The sequence below is a fragment of the Canis lupus genome, chromosome 28 (assembly GCF_011100685.1).
Source record: "Canis lupus familiaris isolate Mischka breed German Shepherd chromosome 28, alternate assembly UU_Cfam_GSD_1.0, whole genome shotgun sequence".
NCBI classification, from domain to species: domain Eukaryota; kingdom Metazoa; phylum Chordata; class Mammalia; order Carnivora; family Canidae; genus Canis; species Canis lupus.
Window position 1 is genome coordinate 36,172,793 of NC_049249.1, and position 20,425 is coordinate 36,193,217.

At 44.9% G+C, this 20,425-nt stretch overlaps 1 long non-coding RNA gene across 1 annotated transcript in view; it reads right to left on the reverse strand.

The window, feature by feature from the left end:
• The window catches only part of LOC119866618, a 51,086-nt gene that overhangs the window by 15,913 nt on the left and 14,748 nt on the right, over positions 1 to 20,425 (reverse strand). Inside the window, exon 2 of the long non-coding RNA XR_005380757.1 lies at positions 14,295 to 14,330. This is a non-coding gene — a long non-coding RNA (uncharacterized LOC119866618). The remainder of the gene's footprint in view (positions 1 to 14,294; positions 14,331 to 20,425) is intronic.

Here is a 20,425-nt window from a genome sequence, read left to right on the forward strand (position 1 = left end):
TAAGGAAATGAGATTCTAGTTGGATAAATGCCAGGTAAAGCATCTGGGAAAAATAATCCCAAACACAGATAAAGTCACAGGGAATGAGATGCCTAAAAATGCCAAAAGAAATCAAGCAGCGAAAGATTAAATATTAGGTGTACGCAATATGAACACAGCGTGTTGAACAGAGAGCGTGTGCCTCCTCTGGGTGTACAGGTGCAACAACGAAGCCAACAGATCTCTTCCTGTGTAAGGTAAAAATCTCTGATCCTCCAGGAAGCTGGGGAGGCATGGGTGTGGTCCTGGCTTTTCCCAAAAAACAGGGAGCTAAGGAATTCCACACTCCTAAAATTCTTGCCAAATGAGAAGGTTGTTTTCATAACTGAGCACACTCTAAGAACACAAGAGCTGGAGAGGCCTTATGAAACCCAACGTGTGACAGTGTCATGACTCATGACAATGGGAGCAATAGAGGTCACTCATAGATGTCATAGCTTAACACCATTATTTTCAAAAAATAAAAATAACAGCCTTTCTCAAGTGCTTACCGTGTGCCAGGCACAGCGCAAAGCATCTATTACACAGTCATTTAATCCTCATGATGCCCTCTAAGGGAGGGGGGGAGTGATGTTACCCCCACTTTACAGATGAGGAAGAGGAGGCCCGCTAGGCAGTTGATGCCAAAGCCAGGACTAGAACCTGAGCTGCACGGCTCCCAAGTCTGTGCTCCCAACCACCCAAAGAGGTTGCTGCCTGATGAGCAAGTGTTCCAGAGTGAGCCCCACCAAACCCACAGCCCCCTATGGAGGGGTCTAAAGACCTGAGTTGTGATGCTGCAGACGGCATGTTCCAAGAGCTGCAAGTCCCCAGGACAAAGGAGGGGAAGGGCACTCTTCTGATCTCTTGCCCTCAGCTCTCTCAAGAAGTGTGACAGGGCAGCTCCAGCCCTGGGGTGGGGAGAAGACAGGATGATGTCCATGCAGCAGACGTGGGGAGCTCTGCCGTGTGGCCACACACCTGAGCCTGTCCTCTTGCTGAGTCTGTATCATCAAGGAGCAAGAGTTTGATTTCTATTTGCCTGACTCTCCCAGTGAAGAGCCATTCCCGCTCTTCTGAATTCAGTCAGAGAAGGGGCTTGGTTGGCACTTACAGCCCAGTGAACACTGCAGCTCCCTCCACCTGGTTAGCTGCTCTCTGCTCCAGAGAACGGGGCAGTGCCAAGGCCTTAGGGACTCTACCAGCCAGCAGACACTCATGACACAAGAACACATGCCCCAAACATATGGCCCACACTTTCCTTGAGGCTTACGTCCTCCGCCACCTACCAGCCAGAGGCCATCTCAACTCATCTTCCTTGGGCATCCATCCTGTGCTTGAAAGGGTCCTTGGAGCAGCTCCCTTGCTAGAAGAGTGTCCACTCTGGTGGGAAGTTCCTGCGTGACACCAGTAACATTCTTAAGTGCCCTACACTAGTCTGACACCAGCACAATCAAGAAAAGTGAAATATTGCACCTACATTAAGAAAATGGGTCTGGAGGGAGCTCTGTACAGCAGAAGTAAGGGATGGCTTCACCAAGACATGAAGATTTTCAGTCCCTGAACACGTGGAGATATAATATAGAGCTAACACACGTTACAGAATAATAGAAGACAGGCTGCAGTAGAAGGAGGCAAAAATAATTGGGTCCAGACAATATGAGAAAAAAAAGGGAAATGAAAAAGCAAGAGGTCACGAGAGCTAGAGGGTCAATGAGAAGGTTTCAAGAAGCAGCAAGGCTTCACTTGGGCTTTGAAGAGCACCCGAACTTTAAGTAGACATGGATCAAAGGCATGGGGGGGGGGCTCCACTAGGGGGACATCAGCAGAAATCAGGGCAGGTCCAGGTCCCAGGCCGAGGCCTGCATCAGCACTGCTGTGGGGGATTTGAAAGAGGGTAGAAGACAGAAGGTCATTGACGGCACCGTCCAGGCCAAAGGAGCATCAGAAAAGCTGGGAGGGGCCAGGTGTGGCGTGCACATCCTCTCGCCCCAGGCTGACTGAGGACCCTTGCCAGGTACCCAGGTGGGCTCTGCTGTGGAGCAGCCTCTCAGCAGTACCTGGGGAGCCAGGATGGGCCAGAAGGGTCAGGTGACTCCAGGAAAGCTGGGAAGTAAGTAACGTCCCCAGCGTCCGGGGCCAACTGTGCAAGAGAGCCTCACCATAAATCAGAGCAAAAGCATTCCAGCTGGGGTCCACGCTTTACATGTGCTTCGTCATAGAGTCCTAGAATCCACCTGGAGGGAGGCTTGACCCTCATCCAACCCAACCACCTCGCTACTCCTGCAGAAGGGGGAAGGGTTCATGACCCTTAACGTGAGGAACAAAAAGAGAAGTGCCAGGTGTAAACTCCGGCTCTGCTTTCAGGTGTTCGGGGGTGCCAGGGACACGCCAGTGAATAGAACAGAAATCCCTGCCCTCGCAGAGTCTATGTCTCGATGCATCTATAAATCGTGGTAACGAAAAAAAAAAAAAAAAACAATCGTGGTAACCCTCACACCTCCCCTACAGAGCTATAGGAAGTCAGAACAAGGTCCTGTATCGCATACAAGGATTGTTTAATGGTCAAAGAAAAATCCCCCGAGCCTGGCACAGAATCTCTGGAGCTGGAACTCAACATATAGGGGGCACGGGGTTGGGCCCTCCCTGACACGTCCCACGATGTGTCCCAGTGCTGAACAGGCAAGAGCCACCCGGACGCTGGAAGTAGGAGCACCTGCAAGGTGTGGCCCCACTCCACCAGCTGCCACCACCAGCCTTCGCGTCCCACGGCTCCGCTCCAGAGGCACCCCGACGTGTTCCAGAAAACTCACCACCACATTCTCAGCCAGCTTGCATCCGAAAGCACCCCGAAATACTTCTTTGCCAACCAAAAAGAAAGGAAATCAGTTTTTTGCCCAAAATGTGATTTTTTTTAGTAGTCTCCCTCTACAGATGCTTCTAGTTACACCCTGTAGGTTTTAAGCAAAGATAATTAAATGGATCTTTCAAGGCAAAGACCAACCGGTGAGACTAAATTATAGTTAAGCACATGCTTCTAATTGAAACCTGCGACTTACCCAACAGACCGAGCGCTTCCACCTGGTTGGTGGCAAAGCCGGCAGGTGCCGGCGCGATTTTCAGGGTCAAATGCGGGACCCGGAGAGCAGAGGGACCCTCTGTGAGCCCAGAGGGTGATCCCATCTGCCAGACTTCTGGGCTTTTGTCCGAGTCCTCCCCTTGCGTGGGGCCTCCCAGCAAAGGGCCTCCAAGCCTTGAGCTCCTTGCTGGGGAGCGGCCAACCCCAAGGCCCCGCCAGGAGTTGTTGGGACTCCGAGCACCTGTTGGGTCCCCCAGGTCCTCAGCCACGCCTTCCCACTTTGTTCTCGAAGAATGCCGGGCCTGGGACCCACCGCTCTGGAGGGAAGAGCTCCTGCCAGCAGAGGTCCAGCCACCCAAGCTGCATGCACAGGTGACAAGGACAGCAAGACCCCAGCAGCCACGGAGCCTCTGCCACCCGCCCGGCACGCAGTGGGCTAAGTCCTCCAGCCCGGGTTCAGGGCCTCCCCTGCTGTTCCAGGTCTGCTCAGGGTGGGATGTGCTGGGCCCTGTCTCTGCAGCACGGGGATGACTATGTCCTGCCCCCACCCACCCTTAGGTGCGCGGGGAGTGGCTTCCTGTAGAGAAGCACCTTCCCCGTGGGGCTTGGTAAGATTGAGTTAACCTTCAAACTAAAATGGCAAAAATGGGTTTATTCAGGAGTAGCAGAGAACTGCAATCCGGAACATGCAAAACCATAGGTAAGTTCCTAGAACAAAGAAGAGGAAAAAAGGGATGTTGGGAGGGCTGTCCCCAAACCAAAGTCCACTGGAGTAAACTGGGAGTTCCAAGCATGGTGACTTGGAGCATTCCCCCTGCCAGTCCCTAACTCCATTGTGGTGAGGGCCTTCCTTATTAAAATTCTTAATTCTGGGGATCCCTGGATGGCTCAACAGTTTGGCGCCTGCCTTTGGCCCATGGCGCGATCCTGGAGTCCCGCGATTGAGTCCCATGTCGGGCTCCCGGCATGGAGCTTGCTTCTCCCTCCTCCTGTGTCTCTGCCTCTCTCTCTCTGTCTATCATAAATAAAAAATAAATAAATAAATCTTTTAAAAATAATAATAAAATAAAATTCTTAATTCTGGGGACACCTGGGTGGCTCAGTGGTTGAGCGTCTGCCTTCAGGGAGTGATCCCGGGGTACTGGGATCGAGTCCCTCATCGGGCTCCCTGCATGACACCTCCTTCTCCTTCTGCCTGGGTCTTGGCTTCGCTGTGTCTCTCATGAATAATTTTTTTTTTAAATATGACCCCCCAAATGACCCCTTGTTACCTACAATAAAGCCAATTCTGATCCCCTCCCCACAAATTCCCATTCTTTGTCTCTTAAGTAATTGGCTGAACTATTTGTCCACACTGACCAGTCTGGACAAAATATCCACTTACGGGACTTGACCAAATTCCCATCAGGCTCTCCCCTTCCCCAGGCTCTAGTATTCATCCTGGAGACTGGAGAAATGAACCCAGTGGCCCCTCCTGAGCATCAGCTGACCTCAAGGGAGAACATTCCCTGACCCACTGGCCATCCTCTCCTCTGACTCCCCCGCACCTGTTCTTTCCGGCCTCTTTACACCTCCCTCCAAAAAGAACATCTTTCCTGGGGGAACTTCGGGAACTTGCACATCTCAGGGCCGAGTTCTTATTGCAGTTGTCTCCTCCCCCCTGGCAGCAATCCTTTTGAGCGAAGTTCCCCCAAACCTAAGTCCAGATTCATGTTTATCCGACACTGCCAGGTCCGGTTCATTCGTCCCCACTCAGTCTCCTGCTTTCTTGCTAGTGACCTGGGAAAGCCTGCCCAGCCTCTCACCCCTCGGCTCACCTCCTCCACGGAGCCCTCCCTGACTCTGCCCAGTGGGAAGCAGATGGCTTCTGCCAACTTGGCTTCCGATCGTTGCATTTCTGCAGTGGCCACGCAGCCTCAAGCCAGTTCCCTCACTTCTCAGAGCTGAGTTCACAAAAGCTACTAATGGGGCTTTCCTCCCAAGAGGAATAAAAAGGGGTTGCGGGGGGCGCAGTGACCTTGCAGCGCTCAGTCCCTGGAAGCCCAGGTCAGCTGACATGCCCCAGGTGTGCCATGACCCTGCTCTAGCGCCCAAGATAAACATCCCTGGCTGGGCCCAGTCCTTTTCTCCTGCTGAGCAGTGGGCAAGGCAGGAGCACCCCTGAGACACCGGTTACTGCTAAAGAGAGGAACCCAGCCAGGGCAGCTCCAGGAAGCCAGGCTCCGTAATGCCACCAAATGCAAAGCCTCCGGTACCCTTGGGTGCTCAGCACTTCCCACCTAGTGGTTCCTACTGGAACAGAGTCTGACAAGGTGGTAACGGGGGTCTGGTCTCTGTTTCCCAGGCTTCTCTGGCTAAAGCGACAGATGCTCATTAAAATACTCATTTTTAAAATTGCTTTGGTTGGCTTCATAACAAGTCATGGTGGTAGCACTGACCTGCTATTTAATAAATGTGCTTTGTATGCAAAGTCTTTCCCAGAACGAGATCTGGGGGGAGGAAAAGTCCTGGAAGATGTCCTGTGGCTGAGGCCCTGACAATGGTGGGAGGGCGGGGGAGGCCCACGTTCACAGCACAGGAACCGGGGTCACAGGCTCGCCTCTCACATCGTCTTCTTGGCCGGCACACAAATCTAGTTTTTGTTTTGTTTTCAAGTTTCGGCGTGCTGGCCATTCAGCAATGCATTGTCTACCTTCCGATCACCACCCACGGACTCATCCCCTCCCGATTCCCTCAGCCATCAGCTAGGTCCTGTGGGCACTTCAGTGTCTTCAATCAGGCCTCCTGCCTCCTTGACCAGTGCCTTCTCTGTGACACAACACAGTGGCGGTGGTGGTGGCCCTACTGGGGACCTCAACCATTTCTCAGGGGGGCCTTGGCCCCAGATCGGCCTCCCAGGCCATGAGAATCTTTGAGGTGCTCAAGAGACACATACAAGAGTCTGAGACTCAGAAACCTCATTTATGTAACTATGAAAGCCCAGTTTTCCTCTCTGACCTGACTCTTCTATTTCTAGAAACATATCCCAGGGAAATATGATCCAAAAAATATGTATAATGATATTCATCAGAGAGCACTGATTAAACACCAGAAGCTTGGCCACAATATAAATGTCTAGCAATACAGCATTCATATATAATTTATAGCCAATAAGAAACCATATAAGCCATTTAAAGATTATGTGTATGCTCTACTCAGATATTTGTTTAATAACAAATTAACGGCCTATGGTTTAATGAGAAAATTATCCGTTATCTTGTAATGGACCCAGTTTACTTCCTTCCCTGATCCTCCTCACACTTGAGGCCTTGGCTACGGCCACCATGACTTAATCTCCCAACACTGCCTGCCTCAGTCTCCCCAGGCCAGCGCTGGGCATGGGCTTTGGGCTCAGGCCCCATTGCTCTCGCAGCCAGGTCCACATCAGAAACCCATGTGGACCATGGCAGCTCCACCCCGGCCAGGCCCCGAGCTGCAGGGTGGGACCTGCTTTCTCCAATGGCCACCTGTAGGGGCTGCTAACAAAGCATAGAAATGCCAGGAAGTTGGTGTCCTGTGGAGTAAAACTCTCCCAGTCAGGGGCAAGAGACTAGAAGGAGACCTCAGGTAGCCAGCTCTCCTCTCCAAACTTTCTGAGGCGTGGAAGACAGGCCGCTTTATTTTTCTCATGAAGCTCTTGATAGCTCAATAACACACTGCCTGATGCTTGGTTTCTCTCCTTCTCTGCCTCCCTCATTGCTGCTGCCCTGGGATTGCAATTCCCAGGAAAGCCTTAGGAACTAAGCCAGGTACCAGGGCTAAAGGAAAAAAAAACACCTAATACTCTGTGTGTGTGCACGTACATGCGTATGAGAGAGAACTGCGGTCACGGGTGATTTTCACTTTTAGATATTTTAAGTTTTCTGTAATTTTAATCATGAATACTATTACCTTTGTAGCCATTAAATGTTATTTTTGAGAGCATCACCCAGTGAAAATTTTCACCACTCCTGAACAGATGAGCCAGCTGCAAAATTGGAGGTCCACCCTCACTTCTGACACCAAGTGCAGGTTCAGCGGAGGGAGTTCCCAAAACTACCTTTAGGTCTGATGACTCTCAAGAATGACTCAGGACTCGCTGAAAGCTTATACTCTGGGTTATAGTTTATGACAAGGAAAGGAAGTAAATTAAAATTAGCCAAGGGAAGAGGTTCATGGGCAGAGTCCAGAAAAATACCAAATGTAGAGCTTCCATCGTCCTCCCCCTGTGGAGTCGGGGACAGCATTGCTTTCCCAGCATCATTGTGTGACAATATGCAGAATGTTGCCAATACCCACCTGAGTCCTGGTGTCCAAGTTTGTACTGGAGTGCAATGATGTAGACGTGATGGATTGCTGTTGGACCTGAGTGGTCACCAGCCCTTCCAGAGGTCAACTGATACCATGTGACCCTAAGTCCCCACCCTACCTCACATTGTTACAATCCTGCTTGATCCAAGGGCCCCAGGAAGTGAAGACACCCCTATCGGGTAAGACATCCCAGGGGCTTAGAGGTCACCTCCCAGAAGCTGAGAACAAAGGTCAGGGGACTTTGGGGACAGGGTTAAATTCTATACTACACAGCCCTGTGGAATTCCTCAGGGGTCCTCCACTGTTGTCATGGTACTGCTGTACCTTTGCAGACCTCTTTATTTATAATTTTTTAAAAAAATTATTTGAGAGAGAGAGAGCACACACAAAGGGAGAGGGAGAAGCAGACTCTCCACTGAGTAGGAGCCCAACACGGGGCTCAATCCCAGGATCCTAGGATCATGACCTGAGCTGAAAGCAGATGCTTAACTGACTAAGCCACCCAGACGCCCCCTCTGCAGCCCTCTTTAACATCTGGCTGCTGCTTATCTCTCTGGCCACATCCCTACTTCTGTCCTCCCACCGTGGCAGGTGCATGGGTATTGTCTTTTGCTCCAGTTCCCTTGCACTATCTCCTCTGCTCAGAACACCTGGCTGGCTAACCCTACCTGGGGCTTGGACCCACTGAGCATCTGCGCCCTGAGCCTAGGATTCCTACACTCACAAAGCTTTCTTCTTCCCTACAGACCTTCTCTCAGGCAGCAGCTTTCCAAAAGTCATCCCTTTTTAATCGTTTCTTTGGGGAAAACAATACCAGAAGGAAAATGAGCACTGGTGATGGAAGTAAAACATCTAAGAAATGATGGTTCTTGGCCAGAGAGTGGAAGTTTGGAATGGATTAGAGAGTGAAATGTCAAAAATAATTTATTTACTTCATACCTTCTTTGGCCAGATATGTCTCAAGCCTTTACAAATAACTAGTGAATCCCCCCCCCCTTTTTTTTTAAGATTTTATGTATTCATGAGAGACACAAAGACACAGGCAGAGGGAGAAGCAGGCTTCCCCTAGGGAGCCTGATGCAGGACTTAATCCCAGGACCTGAGCCAAAGGCAGATGCTCAACCACTGAGCCACCCAGGTGCCCCACTACTGAACCCTCTTAACAATCCTATGAAGTCAGTACTATTACTATCCTCCATTTACTGAGGAGGAAATGGATACACAGAGAGGCTAAGTAACTGGCTCAGAATCACACAGTTCATAAGTGGTGGAGCCAAGATGGGCATCTGAGTTCTGATTCTACGGCAATGCTGCAATACACTAGGGTATACACCCCAAGGCACCAGGAGCTGAGATCAATCTGCTCACTGCTATATTCCCTGTTGTTACCACAGTTCTCTGTACCTAATAGATATGCAATGAAGGTTTATTGTTAATTGATTAATTAAGAGGACTAAATATGTTTAAATGTCCATTAATTCATTAGTCACAACGATGGTCTAATATGTGGATCATTTAATGGACATTTGAAGACATGAAATGATCTGCCCAGGCAGAAGGACTAGACGTTAGGGAATGTTTTGTGGATGTGAGAGAGAGCAAATAAGTCTCGGTTAGGGATCCACGGAAAGAAAACGTTTGAGAGCTCTCTCCTAGCAAAGAAGAATGGGCAGATGACTTTCTAGGGTGAATGTAGCTAAGATACAATTAAATACATTTCTTGTTGAATCCTTGAGTACACTGTCAGGTTCATTAATTAGTACCCATAAGGCTTAGGTCAAGAGAATCACAGAATTTCAAAGATGGAAGTGACCTTAGAGGTCATCAAATTTAACTTTCTCATTTTGCCTGTGATTTTCATAAAAAGGAACCAAGGCCCAGAGTATTCAAGTGGCTTGCTTATGATCATCACTCCCTTTACATAGAAATCCCCTCCCTCTCCTCCTTGAATGTCCTGGTCTGATACATCCTGCAGGGCTCTTCTCAACTCCCATCCATGCCACATGGTCTTTCTTATGCCCTCAAAGCCATCGGAAGCATTTTATCTCCTTCTAACTCCCATAGCCCCCAGTCTGTAGTGCTCTCTAATGCTTAGCTTTGCAAGCAGCCGGGTGTATGTTCAATTTCCCAGATGGGCATAGAGCTCAGCAATTATTTGTTGAATGAATGAATCAATCTACCAAACCCCATATTGGCTGACACAGCAGGACATACCTGGCTTCACATGTCCTGGCATGCCCGTTCAGGGGCCTGCCCAGGGAGGGGCCCAGGGGAACACCTGTGTGCCAATGTACTTCTACCATCTGGGGTCGTAAGCTTCAGAACCTGGGTTTGCCTCCATTCTCCATCACTAACGAGCTGAATTATCTAGGCATTTACTTAACTTCACTGCCCTCCTTGTCTAGAAAATGAGGATAAAAGTAAACCATACTTCCCAGGGTTTTCATGAGGATTAAAGGGATAATGTTATATAAAGCATTTAGTACAGTGTTGAGCACATAGCAAGTGCTCAGTAGGTGCTAGCAAATGTTGATTTCTTATTATTGTGCCCAGAATGAAGCCTGGCATGTAGTAAGTGCATAATAGATGGTAACTGCCATTTGCACCCTTGGCGTCTGGAACCTTTGTCGCTGCCTCTAACTGCACTTCAGAATAGAACATTTCAAATTATCAAAAGAACAAAAAATTTGGAAGAGACCAGTGCTGTACCCCAAGCTGTAGTTCAAATAACCAGGGAATGATGATGGCAGAAAATTGTAGAAAAGTTTATCTGGGCAGGAAGAAATGTGTTTAACTACTACAGACTCTTAAAATTTCCATAAAGTTGTGTGAGCAATTAAAACACATTAGGGACCAATTCCATATTTGCTCCCAGAACCAAATAGGGTAATTGTGTTACTGAACTAATATCATCATTTCTATTTAGCGGAAAGAGTTCTCAGGTCATAAACACTAGGGTTTGCATTCCACCATAGCCGACTTCCATGAGACCCAATGACCCAGCTAGCTTAATCAAAGGAAGCATCCTTCCCTCCGGAAGCTTTTGTCACTCACATTGTAGGATCTAAACTTAAGAATTACAGGATAGGGGCGCCTGGGTGGCTTAATTGGTTAAGCATCCAACTCTTGATTTCAGCTCAAGTCATGATCTCAGGGTCATGAGGTCGAGCCCCGTGTTGGGCTCTGTGTTGGGCATGGAGCCTGCGTAACATGGTCTCTCACCCTCTGCCCCTCGCCACTACTCTTTCTCCCTCTCTCTCCAAAAAAAATTAAAAATTATATAAAAATAAATGAATGAACAAAAATTATGGCACAGCCTAAACACAAAACAATATTCATTCACCTTTATGAAGCTCTTAGCTCCGAAGACTTAAAATATACTGAGCCAAGTACTTTGAATTCAGGGGGGAAAAGAGTCTCCTCGGAGTTAAGTCATGGGGTGATAATAATTACGAGGCATTATTAATTAACCTTTCTTGCCCTCAGACCACATTTCACAGATGATCAAGAGGGATTTTGCTTTCCGTTCTTGACATCAGTGTCTTTCCCCTAATTTTAAATATTAGACATGAAAAGAAATCTCACAGAGGAAGACATAGACATGGCCAACAAGCACATGAGAAAATGCTCCGCATCACTTGCCATCAGGGAAATACAAATCAAAACCACAATGAGATACCACCTCACACCAGTGAGAATGGGGAAAATTAACAAGGCAGGAAACCACAAATGTTGGAGAGGATGCGGAGAAAGGGGAGCCCTCCTGCACTGTTGGTGGGAATGTGAACTGGTGCAGCCACTCTGGAAAACTGTGTGGAGGTTCCTCAAAGAGTTAAAAATAGACCTGCCCTACGACCCAGCAATTGCACTGCCGGGGATTTACCCCAAAGATACAGATGCAGTGAAACGCTGGGACACCTACACCCCGATGTTTCAAGCAGCAATGTCCACAATAGCCACACTGTGGAAGGAGCCTCGGTGTCCATCGACAGATGAAGGGATAAAGAAGCTGTGGTCTATGTATACGGTGGGATATTCCTCAGCCATTAGAAACGACAAATACCCACCATTTGCTTCAACGTGGATGGAACTGGAGGGCATTATGCTGAGTGAAATAAGTCAATCGGAGAAGGACAAACATTATATGGTCTCATTCATTTAGGGAATATAAAAAATAGTGAAAGGGAATAAAGGGGAAAGGAGAAAAAATGAGTGGGAAATATCAGAAAGGGAGACAGAACATGAGAGACTCCTAACTCTGGGAAACGAACAAGGGGTGGTAGAAAGGGAGGTGGGCGGGGGGTGGGGGTGACTGGGTGGCGGGCACTGAGGGGGGCACTTGATGGGACGAGCACTGGGTGTTATGCTATATGTTGGCAAATTGAACACCAATAAATAAATAAAATTTTTAAAAATAAAATAAGTAAATATTAGTCTCAGGTTCTTGTGGCCTGGAGCAAAATGACAAAATGCCCAAACTGCATCTTATTTTCTTATTGTGATTATATATTTCCCACATTTGGGCAAATAATCAAAACACCCAGCCTGGTCCACAGCAATAGTGGTTTCCGTGCCTCCGTGAGCTGAGATGGCCCCTGTCCTGTTGTTTTCTGCTCGGCATCAGCCTTGACAGAACAGGTAAATCTGCGACCTTAAGAAGGTCTCCGTGTCCACATTGATAGGTCTGCGTGACATGTGAGCAGCACTTTACAGCCAGAAGACAGAAACAGAAGCCCTTGTCAGAAATAGCTTCTCCGGCAGGGCACTTTGTGAAAAGAAATAAGACCATTTAATCCCATTGTTAGGCCGCGCTGTAAGAGTTACTGCCTTCTTGCTCTTGGGGGGAAGTTTCATTGTGAGAGACGTTCTTGATGTATTTCTGTCTAAATTTTATTTGAAGATAATTCTTTTGCACTTGCAGAAAGTTTCTTTTTTTCTTCGTTGAAAGAAGAGCAGCCCTGCCACGGTGTGCCATTCTTGCTAAATGGGGAGGATGTCATTCATCTATGCTTTGGACTCTCATAGGGACCTGACACTCTGGTGAATAAGATAATTAGAAGGACCCTGCTGAATGGCAAATGAATTGAAACCTCGTAAGGATGAATCAGCATGAACTGGCTAAATAAATTATGGCATTCATACAGTGGAATATTATAAAGTGATTTAAAAGAAGGAGGCAGTTACTGTATTGATACAGAATGTTCTCCAGTACAACTATTATTAAGTGAAAAATATAAGACCATGAAGAGTGGGTCGAGTGTCCTGCAGTTTGTGGAGGCTTTATTTATTTTTTTAAAGATTTTATTTATTTATTCATGAGAGACACAGCGGGGGAGGAGGCAGAGATAGAGGCAGAAGGCAAAGCAGGATCCATGCAGGGAGCCTGATGTGGGACTCAATCCTGGGACTCCAGGGCCAAAGGCAGGCACTAAACCACTGAGCCACCCGGGCGTCCCTGTGGGGGCTTTTTTTTTAAAAGGAGTTATAGATCCTTATGCTTACAGGTGCACACGATTTCACATGAAGAATCCATTAGAAATATGTAATGGGCATTTTCTCTAGGGAGGTAACTAGTGTACTAAAAAAGAGATGTACTTTTTTACTGTATACTCCCTATATTTTTACTGAGCTATAATATTCTATTTGGAGAGAGAGAGAGAGAGAGAGAGAAAGATTTACATTTTTTTAAAAAGAAGGATGTTCCTTACAAATGGTGTTAGAGGGGCAGCCCCAGTGGCACAGCGGTTTAGGGCCACCTGCAGGCCACGGCGTGATCCTGGAGACCCTGGATCGAGTCCCACGTCAGGCTCTCTGTATGATACCTGCTTCTCCCTCTGCCTGTGTCTCTGCCTCTCTCTCTCTCTCTCTGTCTCTATGAATAAATAAATAAAATCTTTTAAAAAAATGGTGTTAGAATAATTGTCATCTATATGTAAAAAAAGAAATTTGACCCACATAAAGATTAACACGAAATGGATCAGAGATGTAAATATAAAATACAGATGACAGCACTTTTTAGAGGAAAACCACCAAAGCCTGCATTAGACAGAGTTCCTAGAAATAACCCAAATCATGATTTGTTAGAAACTGATTGATAGGACATCAGCAGATAGTGGAATTAGAGGTCTTGCACGCTTACCTCCCTGAGCAACAATAATTTGGCAGGCATCCACAAAGAAAAATTTAAAAATAATGAGCAAACTGGATTTTATTTAAAAATTTAAGACTGGGGACACCTGGATAGCTCAGCAGTTGAGCGTCTGTCTTTGGCTCCGGGCGTGGTCCCAGAGTCCCGGGATTGAGTCCCACATCAGGCTCCCCTTGAGGAGCCCGCTTCTCCCTCTGCCTATGTCTCTGCCTCTCTCTGTGTCTCTCATGAATGAATAAAAGAAATCTTTAAAAAAAAAAATTAAGACTGGTGCTCATCCAAAGATACTATAAGAGAATAAAGAGACAAGCCATAAACTGGAAGAAAATATTCACAAATCACATTTGATAAAGGACTTGTATCCAGAATATACAAAGAGCTCTCAAAACTCAACAATAAGAAAGCAAACAACCCAATTTGTCAAATTGGAAAAGCTTTTGAACAGATGCTTCACCAGAGATTACATGAGGATGGTAAATAAGCACATGAACAGATATTTAACATCATTAGCTGTTAGGAAAATGCAAATTAAAACCGTGATAAAATGTCACAACAAGCCTGTTAGTATAATGGAAATTTTTTAAAATGCTGACAATACCAAATGCTGGCCAAGATGTAGAACAACTCAAATTCTCATACACTGACAATAGGAATACAAAATGATATGGCCACCTTGGAAACCAGTTAGGCAGTTTTTTATAAAGTTAAATATGCACTTACCATATGATCTAGCAATCCCCTCCCTCTGTATGTGTCCTAGAAAAAAAAATGAAAACTTAAGTTTACATAAACACCTGTACACAAATATTCATAATAGCTTTTTTGTGATAGCTAAAAGCTGGAATTAGTCCAAATATTGTCCAGTAGGTTAATTGACAAAGTGTGGTATATCCATACAATGGACTATCTCTCAGCAATAAAAAAGAAGAAAAGGAACAAATTATTGAAACATGGAACAGCTTAGATGGCTTACAAAAACGTGCAGAGTGAGAGAAGCTAGTACAAAGGCTAATGTACAATTCCATTTCTTTAACATTCTCAAAAAGACAAAACTATGGCTATGGTAAGCAAATCAGTGGTTGCCAGGAAAGACAGGTGAAAGGAAGGTGTCACTGGAGAAGGTTAGCATTAGGGCATTTGGGGGGTAATGGAACTCTTCTATATCCTAATTGTAATAGTGGTTATAGGAAGACATATATGTGTCAAAACTCATAAAACTCTACATCAGGGGGCAGCTGGGTGGCTCAGTTAGTAAAGTGTCTTCCTTTGGCTCAGGTCATGATTACAGCATCCTGGGATTAAGCCTCATGTCCAGCTCCCTACTCAGTTGGGAGCCTGCTTCTTCCTCTCCGTCTGCTGCTCCCCTTGCTTGTGCTCGCTTTCACTCTCGCTCTCTCTCTCTCTCTCTCTGTCAAATAAATGAAATTTTTAAAAACAAACAAACATCTACACCAAAGAAAAATAAGAAATTTTACTGTATGATTTTTTTAAGGGAAAGGTAAGTTACAACTTCCAACAATAGCAAAGCAGATTCATGGCTAAGATCATGACTAAGATACTGTTGTAATGCTCCTATGTTATACATAAAATCATAAAATATTAAGTCTAAGTTGATTAATGTAAGTTAAAGACACATAATGTAATCCTTCCAGGAACCACTAAAAAAATGATTAAAATTGAGATAACAGAAAAAGCCTAAAGAAGAACCAAAAGAAATATTTTACTAACTCACAAGAAGGCAAGAAAGGAGAAACAGAGAAACAAAAAAAGCAGATGAGACAAATAGAAAACAACAGCAAAATTGCACACCTAAATCCAACAGTGTCAATAATTATTAAATTGATACCAAATTGATTATTAAATGGACTTAAAACTCTAATCAAAAGCAGAGATTTTCAGACTGGATAAAAAAAAAAAAAACTGGGACCCAAGTATATACTGTCTACAAAGGATACATTTAACATTTTCAAAAAGATAAAATAGGTTGAAAATAAAAAGATGAAAATGGATATACCATGCAAACACTAACCATAACAAAACTAGAGAGGCTACATTAATATCCAGCAAAATAAATTTTTTAAGACAAAAAGCATTACTGAAGATAGAGGAGAGTGTTTTATAATGATAAAAAAGTCAACGTAGCAGGGAGGCATGACATATTTATAACTGTGTCCCTAATAATAGAGCTTCAAAACACATGAGGCAAAAACTAATAGAAATAAAGGAGAAATACATAAAGCCACAGAGTTGGAGATTTTAATACCCCTCTCTAAGTAATGGATAGAACAATTAGAAAAAAAGTAGCAATGATACAGAAGAACTGAATGACACTATAAAACCCTTACACTAATAGATAGCTACAGAACACTGGCTAATAGCTACAGGACATGCATTCTTTTCAGATGTACATGGAATGTTCATGACATAGACCATATGCTGGCCTATAAAACAAGTCTCAATAAATGTTTAAAAAAAATGGAAATCTTAGAGAGTATGTATCCCAACCAAAATTAAAGTAAATTGTAAATCAGTGGGATCTGCAGAAAAATCCCAAGTACTGGAAATTAAATAATTAACTTTAAATAAATTGTTAATCAGATAATAAACCAGAACACCCATACCAATTATTATTTAAGTTTTTCCTTACATTTCTAGAGAAAAGATGAGTAAACCCAAGGTACACAGAGGAAGGACATAACAAAGAACTGAAAAGTAAAATCCAATAAAAGAGAACACAATGGAGAAAATTTTAAAAGGCAAAAAGTGATTCTTTCAAGAGATAAATCAGGTTCATTAATCCCCAGTAAGACTAATAAGAGGAAAAAGAAAAAACCAATCATGAGCAACGTGAATAAAAGCAGCGATGTCACTGTGACTCCTACAGACATCAAAAGAACATCTAGCAGCTTAGACAAAATGGAAAATTTCCTTGAAAAACACAATTGATTAAAACTGAAACTACATAAAATATAAAATGTGATTAGCATTTGTCTAGTCCAGAAAATTGTTTGTTTCTAAAAAACACCGAAAAGAAAATACTAGCCCAGATGTTCTCACTGGTGATTCTGCCAAAAGTTAAGGATGAAATAATACCAGTTTTATGTACGCTCTTTCAGAAAATACAAAAATAAGGTACAATAAGCCAGACGCTTAACCACTGAGCCACCCAGGTGCCCCAGGGGCAAGAACTCTTAACAAAATGTTAACGAATCAGAAATAAACATATATATTATATGTTGCTCTATAACATAGCATGTAATATAATGATTATATGTAATTACAAATGTAAATATAGAAAATAGAGCTATTATATTGTAATTCACGTGTAATATAATTTATATTATATGCTATGTTGTTATATATAGTTACATAATATGGTGATATTATTCAATGGAATATTAGCCATCAGGGAGGACATATACCTAACATTTATATCCATGTAGATGGAACTGGAGGGTATTCTGCTCAGTGAAATAGGTCAGCTGGAGAAAGACAGTTACCATATGCTGTCACTCATATGTGGAAAATAAGAAATAGTGAAAGGGACCATAAGGAAAGGAGGGGAACTGAGTGGGGAAAAGTAAGAGAAGACAAACTATGAGAGACTCTTGACTCGGAATCAAACAAAGGGTTGCAGAAGGGGAGGTGGGTGGGGGGTGGGGCATTAGGGAGGGCATGTGATGAGATGAGCACGGGGTGTTATACTATATGTTGACCAGTTGAATTTAAATTTTAAAAAATAAATTAAAATAAATTAAATAAAAATTAATTAATTAATTAAAAATAAATTAAATAAATTAAATAGGAACACCTGGGTGGCTCAGTGGTTGAGCATCTGCCTTTGGCTCAGGGTGTGATCCTGGGGTCTGGGATCGAGTCCTGCATCCGGCTCCCCACAGGGAGCTTGCTCCTCCCTCTGCCCGTATCTCTGCTTCTCTCTCTCTGTGTCTCTCATGAATCTTTATTTTTTTTTTTTGAGATTTTATTTATTTATTCATGAGAGACACAGACAGAACGAGAGGCAGAGACACAGGCAGAGGGAGAAGCAGGCTCCATGCAGGGAGCCCAATGTGGGACTTGATCCCGAGTCTCCAGGATCAGGCCCGGGACTGAAAGTGGCACTAAACCACTGAGCCACCCGGGCTGCCCAAATACAATCTTTAAAAAAAAGAATGCAGGGGATCCCTGGGTGGCGCAGCGGCCGGGATCGAGTCCCATGTCGGGCTCCCAGTGCATGGAGCCTGCTTCTCCCTCTGCCTGTATCTCTGCCTCTCTCTCTCTCTCTCTCTCTGTGACTATCATAAATAAATTTAAAAACAATTTTTAAATAAAAAATAAAAAATAAAAAAAAAGAATGCAGAGTGGAACAACATGGGACCTAAGTCCTCATCATAACACCAACCAATAAATAAATAAAATCTTTTAAATAGACCAACAAATAAATAAATACAATGGTACTATTATTACTAATTGTGATTACTCATTATTGATCATAATTAGTACTTAATAATTATAATAATTACTACATTGCCACCAACATAGCAATATTATTAATTATTAATAATTATATAACAACTGTAAATAAAATAATTTAATAAATACCAAAATTATTATGTATAATACCAATTATAATTATTCATTATTTATTACCAATATGGTGGCTTATCCATCTAGTGGAATACTATTTGTCAATAAAAAAGAAGAAACTAGGGATTCCCCAGGTGGCTCAGCGGTTTAGCGCCTGCCTTCAGCCCAGGGCGTGGTCCTGGGACCTGGGATCTAGTCCCTCGTTGGGCTCCCTGCATGGAGCCTGCTTCTCCGTCTGTCTGTGTCTCTGCCTCTCTCTCTCTGTGTCTCTTGTGAACAAATAAATAAAATCTTTAAAAAAAAAAAAAAGAAGAAGAAGAAGAAGAAACCAGTGACCTACAACAATGTGGGCCGATCTGTCCTACGCTATGTTGACAGGAAGAAGCCAGGTACAAAAGAGTACATACATGAGTCCATTTTTATGAAGTTGTAAAACAGGCAAAAGTAATTGAAGGTGGAAAATAAATCAGAACGCAGCGGTCTCTGGGGGCAGGGGAGGAACTGAGTGGGAAGGGACCTTCGGGAATTTTCCGTGCAGACAGAAATATTCTACATCATGATAGGCACGCTGGTATTACTGGTATACCCCTTGGCCAGATCACACAGTGAAGATGTGTGTGCTGCCAAGTTCATAAATCTTACCTCAAAAGAAAACTGTGAAACTAAACTAAAGGAGAGTGGGGTGAAGGCGAGTGAGTGGAACGAGTAATGAAAAAAAAAACTGTGGATGAATTTCCTAATTGTTGAAACCGGGTGATGGGTGTCCAGGTGGTTCACTGAGCAGCTCTGCTCGCCCTGTGTCCACCTGAAATGTTGCACAGTGAAAGCTAGGATTTGACTTTTGGCCAGGCTGTGTGGTCTTGCGTGGACGGTCTGTGAACATCACACACGCACGGGGCGCCACTGTCTCCCATGAGGGTACCACATCAAGGGCACGTCCATGGACAGCGCACACACCTGTTCCCTTCCCCTTCCCGTGTGTCTCTGCAGACCTTCGTGCTCCCCGGGCACAACAAGCGCCTCGCAACACCTGTAGGATCATCATACTATCATTGCCCTAAGTTACCCCTTCCCTCCCCACGGGCTTGAAGCCTGCCCCGACCCACCCACCCTACCTCCCCCTGGGAAGGCACTGCCCTGAACCTTCCAGGGCACTCACCTCACCGGACAGCACAGATCATCTGGGAAAGTGAACTTCCTTTCATTGAATTTAATAATTAAAAAAAAATGGACAGAGACTTTAAGAATTGTCAGAATCTCTACATCCTGGGTAGTAAGCTGGCATCCTGGTTTCGGTTTTTAAAGATTATTTATTTATTTATTCATTCATTCATTCATTCATTCATTCATTCGAGACCCAGCTAGAGAGGCAGAGACACAGGCAGAGGGAGAAGCAGGCTCCCTGTGGGGAGCCTGATGTGGGACTCGATCCCAGGACCCTGGGATCACCACCTGAGCCAAAGGCAGACACACAACCACTGAGCCACCCAGCCATCCAGTGTCCTGTTTTGGCAACTGCATCCAAGCCTAGAAGCCCTCAGAAGAAGAGGGGGCGGTGGCAAGACAGAGGGCTAGGTAGGAACGGGAGGCCCTCCAGACTGTAGAAACCTACACTTAGTGTTTGGACACAAACAAAAATAGTACTAAGAGAGAAAAAAGAAAAATTTTTAAAGATTTATTTATTTGAGAGAGAGAACATGCTCAAGTGCGGGCAGGGGCAGAGGAAAAGAATCTCCAGCAGACTCCCCGCTGAGTGCGGCACCCAACTCTGGGGCTCGGGCTCATGCCTCATGAGATCATGACCTGAGCCAAACCAAGAGTCACATATCCAACTGGAGCCACCCAGGCACCCCAGAAACATTGTTATTATGATCCCCTCTTGCCTTAAAAAATAAAAAGATATAAAATTCAAGGGGAAATATGAAATACACATGGCTATTTGCATGTTTAAACATGTCCTGGAACCGAATCAGAATGGGTGGCCCTCACTTTGCAGGGTGCCTTGGGACCGAATGCATGCACGCTGGTACCACGCAAAATCCGGGATGTCTGTGTTCTTGCTGAGTAATTTAGGACCCCCTTAGAATTGGGAGCAAGGGTCGTTTTCTGATTAAAAGTAGGTGAGTAAACCTACTTCTCTCATGCCTTCCAAAGCCACCCCGAACAACAGGGAAATGCAGGAAAACAACATCCTCAAAGAGCCAGGGCAAGAGCCATAACCCCAAAGTACAAAACGACACACACCTGCCCAGTGCTGTGAAATA